We start from the raw sequence: 9,897 nt of genomic DNA, 5'->3' as shown, positions 1-9,897 counted from the left end.
CCTGGAAGGACTCGCAGACTAATGCCTACATTTCCATTAATATGGATAACTTTTGTGACTTTCCAGCTTTTCTTTTTTCTAAAGCAGAACATTTGCTCAAAAGAAAGCTTACAGTAGAACTCTAGTATTATAAAATACAGAAGTAGGGATGCTGTGTTTGAAAAGGAAAAATAAGATTGAAGTGTTCCTCGTTACACTGAAGAAATACTTCCCAGCAATGACCCTGAGACCTGTCCGTGAACTTTACAGCCCTATGGAATGAACATTCTTTAGAAAGCAATTAATGATTGATTTGAAAAGGACACCTGAGCCCTGTGGGAATGCAAACTGATTGGTTATCTTGTGGTAGGGTCAGAATCAGGTAGGGAAGAAAGAAGGATGAGGAGTGGAAGCTGATGGCAATGGGGCAGTTCTCAGTGGGAGCTACCATGGGGCAGCTGGAGCTGGCATTCAAGCATCAATGCAGATGTAAGCAGTGGAATTTCACTTAGTGTCCTAGCAGTCCTTCAGTGTTTCCAACTCTTAGTGTCATGTCCAAGTTTTGGATGTCAAAGATCTCCGGTGTACATGTGATCATCTTCTCAGGGTTCCGGGTGACCCTTTTTGATGACCCATGCTTGGGGAAATTGAGACAACAACACAAAAAGCCTACACACCAGGGAGTATATCATAGAGCAGTTTGAATGTGAGCTATGCCAGTGTCAGGATACACCTTGCTCACAGAGAGGCAGAAAAGCAAGAGAGGTATGAGACATTAGGCCATACATAGACGACTCTCTGTTGAGGTGGGAATAAAACCTCAGGAAGGGTTCTCAAAGCCCCGAGCAACTCACAGCATAGGCCTGAAGTCTACAGACCAAAATCTTTATTTGTTAAGTGAAAGGTATCAGTAAACACTTACAAATTACCAGTAAATGAAAACAGTGAACAAATCATTTTTTCTCTCTTTCAACATTGGTTTGGCTTTTCTTGTTGGAAGCTGATAAAAGCCTTCTTGTGATCATCCTGTTGTAGGCAAGAATTATTTTTCATGGTTAAAAAACAAAAAAAAAAAAACTGTTTTAACTGGAGCAGTGTTGACAAGCATTGCTCCAAGCAATTTTGTATAATAGAATTTCAGAGTAAAAAATTAACTACAAATCACTGACCTGGCCCATTGTCTTTCTCAATACTACAATTTTGCTGCTGAAAAAGAGGATTTGCTATTCAAGAATGCAAAAGTGTGATTCAAGAATCAAGCCTTTTCATCTCTCATGGGATATTGTCCTTTATCAGAGCATGCTTGGTGGATAAATATGTAAATTATTATGCAAAGCAGGATGGAGTAATTCAAATTGACAGTTGCCCTATTTTTAAAAAAAATTAAAATGTGAAAGCCTCGATAATTTGTCTGCTGACAACAAAGGAAGTTCTTGTTAAGATCAACATTATTTGGTATCATTTTCATATATTTTTCAAACAGATGAATTCTTCTTGCTTTACTTTCTGTTTTGAGTTTTTTCCCCACCAATGTATTTGATAAAGATGGTTTCAGTGGGAAAATTTACATTACATATAGATATAGATATAGGTTATAGATATAGATATCTATATAGAAAATAAGATAAAATATATAAAATAAAATATATCTATATAGATATCTGTATCTATAATCTATATCATCTACATCTGTATCTACAGAGAATAGATGATTTTCTTTACTATTTTCCTATTCTCTTGCTTTATTGGAACTTTATAAAGAACATCTACAGCCAGCCAGTATTTACAAAAGAATCAATCGTTGTCTTTGAGAGAGCACACCATTACAATTTGCTACTGAGCTGCCACTAAGTCGGTCCATTTTCATGCTAGTAGTTATCAACTCTGCCTTTCCTACTGTAACAACTGACGAGGTGACACTGTTCTTACCTACAACAAACCCTCCATTTAGGCCCTGGATTCTTTTGCCTCGTAACTTGGTCTTTGCTTTGCCAGGATTCCCTTTTTTCTTTAGTATCTTTCTTTTCTCCTTAATTTTTGGATCATTCCCACAACTATGAGTCTAATATCACCTAAACACACAATACACTAACTTCGCTCTGAACCATTATGTTTCTCTACCCTCTCTAGCAAGACTCCTAGAAAGATTCTCTATATACTTGCTGTTTCCACTTCTTTACCTCCTGTTCTCTTACTCCCATCCAAATCAAGCATCCAGCAATGTGGCTCAGTTTGTTGAGGTCTCCAATGATCCACATCCTGCCCAAACTATTGGTTTTTGTCTTCCTTTTACCTGGTCTCTTGGCAGCTCTTGGCACTGGTTTCTTGGCATTCTCTGCTTTGATGTGTTCTTCTTTGGGCTTAAAGAAAGCCACGTTTTCCTTCACCTTCAAGGTCTTTCCCAGCTGTCTAACCATGGATGTCCCCAGACATCTCCTCTTCTATTACTACACTCACCCTCTGAGCTATCTAGTCTCATGGCTTTGCAAATCATCAATTGAATATTTCCAATTCTGACTTCCTTGATGAATACCAGACTCACATTTAACTGCTGACTTGACATCATCAGTTGGAAGTCCAGTAGTCACCAAAAACTTAATGTAGCCAACAAAGAGCCATTGGTTCCCTATCCCCTCACCCCAACACAAACTCCAGAATCCTTAGCCTACCAAGTCTTCAACATTTAAGTAAATGGCAATACTATTCATCTAGCTCTAGGGTCAATATCTTATCTTTAATTTGTCACTTTTCCTTCCACATCTAATTCACTAGTATAACTTATTGCTCTACCCATAGTATCTATTTTTTTTATCTGAACACTACTGTTACAACCAGAGTCAAGAATATCATCCATAATCTGGCCTTGGATAACAGTTTTCCTGACCACAGTCTTTTCCACCTCATCATAATCAGAATAATTTAAAAAAAAAACTGTTTTAAACCATGATCTGCTAGATACATGATCTGGCACTTGTCGACCTCTCAAGCCCATCCCCCTGTACTATCTCCCATATGTGTCTGCTCAGCCACAGTAGCTTAGAGCATTTATTCCCCAGCACATGATGGCTGCTTCTCCAAATTCAAGTACCAATTTAAATGCCACCTCCTCAGAGAAACTTTCCCAGACCAACCTGTCTAAAAAAGAATCACTGAATACCCACCCCTGCTTAACCGTTTCTCTTTCTTACATTATTTTATTTTATTTGTAGCACTTAAACATTACCACGGAGTACATTTTTTAAATATTTCATTTAATTTTATTTTTCCCTTATCTACTTCCTCATATATGAATACAAACTTTTTGGGAGCAGAGATTTTGCTTTGTTTCCTGCAATCTGGGCGAGTACCTAGCATATGGCATGTGATCAATGAATATTTGGTAATGGATATTGACAGACTTAATCATTCACACTGGAATTTCACCTCTCTGGTTGTGTCTTTTGTACCTGAGTGAGGCTCACTAAACCAAAGATAGTAATTGGATTGTGTTAGATTCTTTCTCTCCCTCTCTTTGTGTGTGTGTGTGTGTGTGTGTGTGTGTGTGTGTGATTTCAGATAAAAATAAGTAGTTTTAACTTACAGCAATCTTTAGAAGCCAATATTAAAATGCCCTAACATATGTAAGTGAGATCTTTAGATGATGTTTATCTGCATAATAAATGAAGGTACACTAAGTAGATGAACAAATAAAGTAAAACAGCTGTTAGTAAATTTGAGAGATGTTGGATGCAGTAGATAACGCAATTCAGCAATGTGCAGTTTATATCATGACAACGCGAGTCATGTGGCAGATGTTGGATGGATACCTAAGTGACTGGTAGGTGACAACAATGCTGCTGTTGATACACTGCCTTTACTTCTTCCACTCCCACTCTTCTCAAAGTATATATGATACTTCTGCTTACATTCTGTCACCTACAATTAGAGAAGCCAATGGATAAAGATGGTGGCAGGCAACACTGTTATTGTTTAAAATATAGGGGAAAAATGCAGTATTCTGAGAGGATTCAGAGAAAAATAGCTACCACTGACTAAGAATGAGCATAGAAAAACGGTGGCAGCAAACACAATCATGAAATTAACTGTGTCCATATTATGGGGAAGATGGGATATTATATATATAAACATATATGTACATATATGTATATGTACATACACATATATGTATATATATACAAATATATGTATGTATATATACAAATATATATATGTGTGTGTGTATATACATATGTATATATATATATATAAACCAGGACAGTTTCTTCTAGGCAGTGGTGAATTGGGACAAATTTTACAAAATGTTTACTGTTTCCAGGAGGAGCAAATAATTTTAGAAGGTGAAATATGGATTTTCAATGTTTCTTGAACCAGTTTTCAGGAATAAAATTGGACCCATTTATCCACATTATGTTGAGACACCTCTTTCTTGTCTATTTCTCCTCCCTCCTCCTCCTCTTCCTCCTCCTTTCTCCTTCTTCTTCTGTCAATACTGCTGACTAATCCTGTAATTTTCTGAGAATTAGTTTTTAATTGTATCAAAAGGTAGAGAACAGAAATGTTCACAGGAAATGTGGGAGAGGGGAAATCTTAGAAGGATTCTGCAGAGTATTTAAATTCATATGATTTTCTTATGTGAGTGCAACAGCAAAGCTCACACACGGACTGCAGAGCCCAGCTAGGACCCATTATGCCTGATGATATAAGTAAATCCTAACAATCATGCCATGATACTTATTTTGTTGTTCTCTTCTCCCTTTGTATGGATAAACCAAGGCAGATCAGGCGTGAGAACAGGCTACTAAGTATGCCAGAATTAGTTCCTGGGTGAACCACCATTATCTACTTTTTAAATCACAATGCCAACCTGTTAATCACCTTCCTGTTAAGCCCTTTGCTGTAAGTGAAAAATACATCAAGTATGGTGTATATGCTAAATACCAAGCACATGCTGTATGGGCTAGATGTCTGCCGAATGCCGTGTGGGACCTTCAGGTGACAGAAGACAAAGTGGGCTCTCATTAGGACTTCAGTTTGGAGGGTGGAAGGAGGATGGAGAAGTACCTACTTAAACACTAAGAATAAATATTTATAGAGCATTTTAGAGATTTGAAAACATTTCTACATATGTTATTTCATAAAAACATTAACACAAGACATCATCCAATTAAAAACTAAACTCTGTAGTACATTTTTATTTCTCTTAAGTTTATTTATTTATTTTGAGAGACAGAGAAAGAAAGAACAGGGGAGGCGCAGACAGAGAGGAAAACAGAGAGAGAGAGAGAGAGAGAGAGAGAGAGAGAGAGAGAATCCCAAGCAGCACAAAGCTTGACATGAAGCTCAATCTCACAAACCACAAGATCACGACCTGAGCCAAAATCAAGAGTTGGATCATTAACCGACTGAGCCCCCCAGGTGCCCCTGTAGTACTTTTGTAAATGGTTAGAGAGAGAATGAACTGAGGTTGACAATAAGTGGGAAATGAAGTAGCTAGAATTTATGAGGCTTAAGTTGTAGGCAGGAAACTCTGCCTATGCATTTAGAGCTGAGAGAAGGGTATGGGTGGTCCAAGGTAGGTTCAGAGTACCTGAAGTCAGGCAGTTCATCTCTTCAGGTACAGAGATGTCACACGATACGAAGCAGGACTGCCACTGGTGGAAAGTGACTCAGAAGGATCTCTCGGCTCTGCAGCTGTAGAAAACTTGGGATCAAGGTTAACTGTGATAGGGAAGAGTAAAGTGGCATGTAATTGTATAGATGAATCTATGCTGGTTCTCTTACCGAAAATACTCTGTGCTTGTGTTCTTGTGTATGTGCGGGAAGGGATGGTTTTTGTTTGTTTCTCAGAAAGATTGCTATCAAATGTTTGTTATGTCTTGAAATGGAGGACATGTTAGAATTGAGGAAATATGGACTGTTTTTTTTAATTCATGATAACTAGTTTAATCTAACCCCCTTCTTTTTCAGTTCTGCACTCGGGAGTACCCACCAGACACTGAATGATATGTTTGGCCTTTCCGATGCACTGTTTAGTGTTCTTGAAAAGCAGTTCCCATATAATTTTTCTGGAGGTGAATTGGCAGCAGTATGACCCTTCTTGGTAGAGAAGCCACACGTACTCTGGTTACCTGAGGGGTATATCTGAACTTAAGGATGCCTCCAAAGTGGCCCAGAGAGTCAGGTTCAACTCAGCATCAGCTTTACTTCCCATTTCCTTCGCTTGTTTGTCAAAGGGAGCCATATTTTACTTGGGTGGCTGTGTTTTTCACATTATTTCCAACAACCAATTCGTTGCTTAAGCTATCATTTGAAAAGAGGTGACATTTTATTTGCCATATTCAAATCTTTGCTTCCAAAGCTGATGCAAGTATCTGAAAACAAACCACTGTACGTCTTTATCATAAATGTAGTAATAGAAAGATAGTCTCAATTGAATGGTTAATAAAAATACATATATAGTGAGCCTTCTGTTAAAAACAGGGTATTGGGTCATTCCTTAAAGTGTTTGGGAAATGATTTTGAGCTAGACTATGTTTTTAAGTTTAGAGCGGAATGTGTTTAATTTGGATTAGCCTGGGAGGAATTCCTAAATAAAAATTTGGCATTTTTTCCTAAGGCAGGCAAATTTCCTAAGGAAAGAGGAGAATAAATTAATGTTTGATGTATTCTTCCAGTGGTGCGCAGTAGCTAGCTCTCTACTTCCCCTCAGTCATAAATAAATCATCGTGTTTGCCCTTCTATACTGTGCTGTTTTGTGCTATAGTGAGTTGTGATTCTAATGATGTACAACTGAAATCGGGCACATACGACCCCTTGCACAATAGGACAGTAGTCATTTAATTGCACGTCTTTTTCTATTTAACTTCCACAACAAAATTGGCTGCTAACACCCCCATTTTACAGAGGGGACACTAAGGATCGGGAGCTAAAGCATCTTGCTTGTGGTCATATGACGAGGTGGAGGCAGAACTGAGATGCAAGTATTATGTGCTCTCTCCAACGCCGAGATTCCCAGACCTCAGAGAATAGGTCTGAAGGACTGTGGGACCCACTCTGAGAAATGCTGTGTTATTTTATACACACCTTGATTGTACCACAATTAAATATTTACTTTTCTACTTCTCCCTCTAAATTCCTAGGTCCCTGAGTGACAGGCATTCTGGTTTCTTTGCACCTAAGTTCAGAGCCCAGTTCAGCATTGTTGAATTAATAAAGTCATTTAGAGGCATCTGGGTGGCTCAGTCGGTTGAGCGTCTGACTTCGGCTCAGGTTACGCTCTCACAGTTCCTGAGTTCAAGCCCTGCACGGGGCTCACTGCTGTCAGTGCAGAGCTGGCCTCCTCGGATCCTCTGTCTGCCTCTCTCTCTGCCCCTTGCCTGCTTGCTCTCTCTCTCTCTCTCTCAAACATAAACAAACATTAAAATAAATGAATGAATGAATGAATGAATAAATAAATAAAGTTGTCTAGCAGGCCTGAGAGGGCTCCTCTAGATTTCCTTAGAAAATATTTATTACCTCCTTCCTAGCAGATCAAAAAGCAGTTAAGAGGTAAGAAGTAAACAGAACACAAACAATCAAGGGTCAGTGACCTGAAGTCCATGAAACAAGAAGGTTGTTCTAGGGCAGAGAGGTGTAGTCTTTTCAGAGACACTAACACCAAAGGCTTTTTGACTATTTGAGCCTTGAGTGGATCTTCTCCCCGGGAAGTAACAGGGTGAGAAATATGCCCCCAATCTCTCCTCAGCCTGTGTCCCACTTTCTTAAGAGCAGTTCCTGGGATGCCTGGGTGGCTTAGTCGGTTGAGCGTCTGGCTTCAGCTCAGGTCATGATCTCGTGGTTTGTGAGTTCGAGCCCCGCGTTGGGTTCTGTGTTGACAGCCCAAAGCCTGGAGCCTGCTTCAGATTCTGTGTCTCCCTCTCTCTCTGCTCTTCCCCCACTAGTGCTCTCTCTCTCTCTTTTTCTCTCTCTCTCAAAATACATAAACATTAAAAAAAAAAAAAAAGCACTTCCTAACACCTAAAGAAACTTGGTGATGTTTCTTGAATAAATAAGTAAATGTAAAATGAAGTAGGTGATAATCCAATCTGTAAGTTGTTAACCACATGGGATTGGCACCCAGCACCTGAGAGCAGAACCTATGGAGCACACACCCATGGACTGGGCTCTGGGTCATTTTGGAATCCTCCTGAGTGGACCACATGGGTCAATATGGCAGCCTTGAGCAGATGGGTCCTGGGCCGGACTGTGGGGTGAACACAAGTGTCCCAGTGTGTCCACATAAGAGACACAACACCAATGCCAAATCATTGGGTGTTATTTGGTGAGGAGAACTGGATGCCCAGGAATTTATCCTCTTCTCTGGTTTTAAGGGGTAGAGTCCTGAGAGGCATACTGTGCTCTAGGAGGCAGCTCACACCTTTTGTTTTACAGTTGCTTCCAGCATTCTAATTTCTAAAAGAGAATTTTACAATTACAAAAAGTAAATTCTACCATGTGAAAAACTCTATTGTTTGCCTCCAGTGACATTATAGAAATGAAATCCACTCCCCCTCCCCGCTTAGAGATCTGCATACATGGCTAGACGAAAGTGACAGATATTGTAATTTAAATACAGTTGTTCACTTAGCAACCCCTTTGGAAACCTGTCTCTTGCAACTTGCCTTTGGGTAGAGTTCTCAAGACAATTCTCTAAGAGAACAAAGCCCAACAAGATTTGAAAACAGAAAATTATAGTGGTCTTATCAAACCAGTCTTCTCCAAACTTCCCCTCCTGCCCTTCTCTGTTGTCCCAGGCTCAGAATCCTGTGTCAGCAAAGTCAGAATCCTGAGTTTATCCATACATAAGGAATAGTGATGTTCCAAATTTTTTACCTGTGGAACTAAAGAAAATATGCACACCTCATCCATTTTTCATTCTTAAATCTCTGTGTTGTCTTCAGGAGAACTGATATTTCTTCCTCTTAAATAAACTATCTTCTTCATTATACGTTTAGCAAAGCCCCTGAGTATATCCACTGTGAGCTTTCGTCACAGATCACTCTGGAGAACAATCTTTGTAAATATTATTCTTTTGTCTTCATGAGACACCTATTATCTGATTGGCATAATCCTTTGCCTAAATACAAAACAAGATCACTTCCCCAAAGCCCACCCATCTTTTCAGGTGGCCTGTGGATAACTGATGAAGGGATGGCTGAGGTGTGGAACAGTGAAACTCTAAAGCAGAGCTGGGAGAATTAGGAAAAACCCAGGGCTTTTGTGTTTGGGAGGCTGGGGGTGAAAATACTCTTCTGTAAACTTAGAGAAAAGTCCTCAAGTCATTCCTGAATATTTTCGCACCAAAAATGTTTGTAGCTTTCATGAAAGCGATTTATGTGCAGGTGTGCTGTGCTCGGATAGCTCCGTTGGTTTAGTGTCTGACTCTTATTTTGGCTCAGGTCATGATCTGACTCTTATTTTGGCTCAGGTCAACTCAGTTCATGAGTTGGAGTCCCGCATCAGGCTCTGTGCTGACAACTCAGAGCCTGCATGGGATTCTCTCTCCCTCTCTCTCTGCCCCTCCTCCTGCCTGTCAAAATGAATACACAAACTTTTGTTTTTTAAGCAATTTATGTGCATGCAATAACCTGTCTTTTCTTTACTGGAGAATCTCAGAAGCTTGATTCACTTTGGATAATCCAAACAAGGTTAAATACATTGGGCATCTTTTTTTCTTCAACTTGCCTTGATTTGTGTTTGAGGACTATTATGTGGGGCCAAATGACAGATAACATTCATTCTTGCTTCCCTTTAAGATAGGCTCAGTCTTTATACCAAGGGATCTTTCCTCAAGTAGTACACGCCCCTCCCCAGCCTGTGACCCATCTCTAGAGACTAGGAAGGAACAGCAGCTATTTCACACATTTTTATCTTTGAAAG

Source organism: Panthera tigris, chromosome C1 (assembly GCF_018350195.1).
Source record: "Panthera tigris isolate Pti1 chromosome C1, P.tigris_Pti1_mat1.1, whole genome shotgun sequence".
Taxonomy (NCBI): Eukaryota; Metazoa; Chordata; class Mammalia; order Carnivora; family Felidae; genus Panthera; species Panthera tigris.
The sequence above is the reverse complement of the archived record's forward strand: the minus strand, read 5'-3'. Positions refer to the sequence as shown.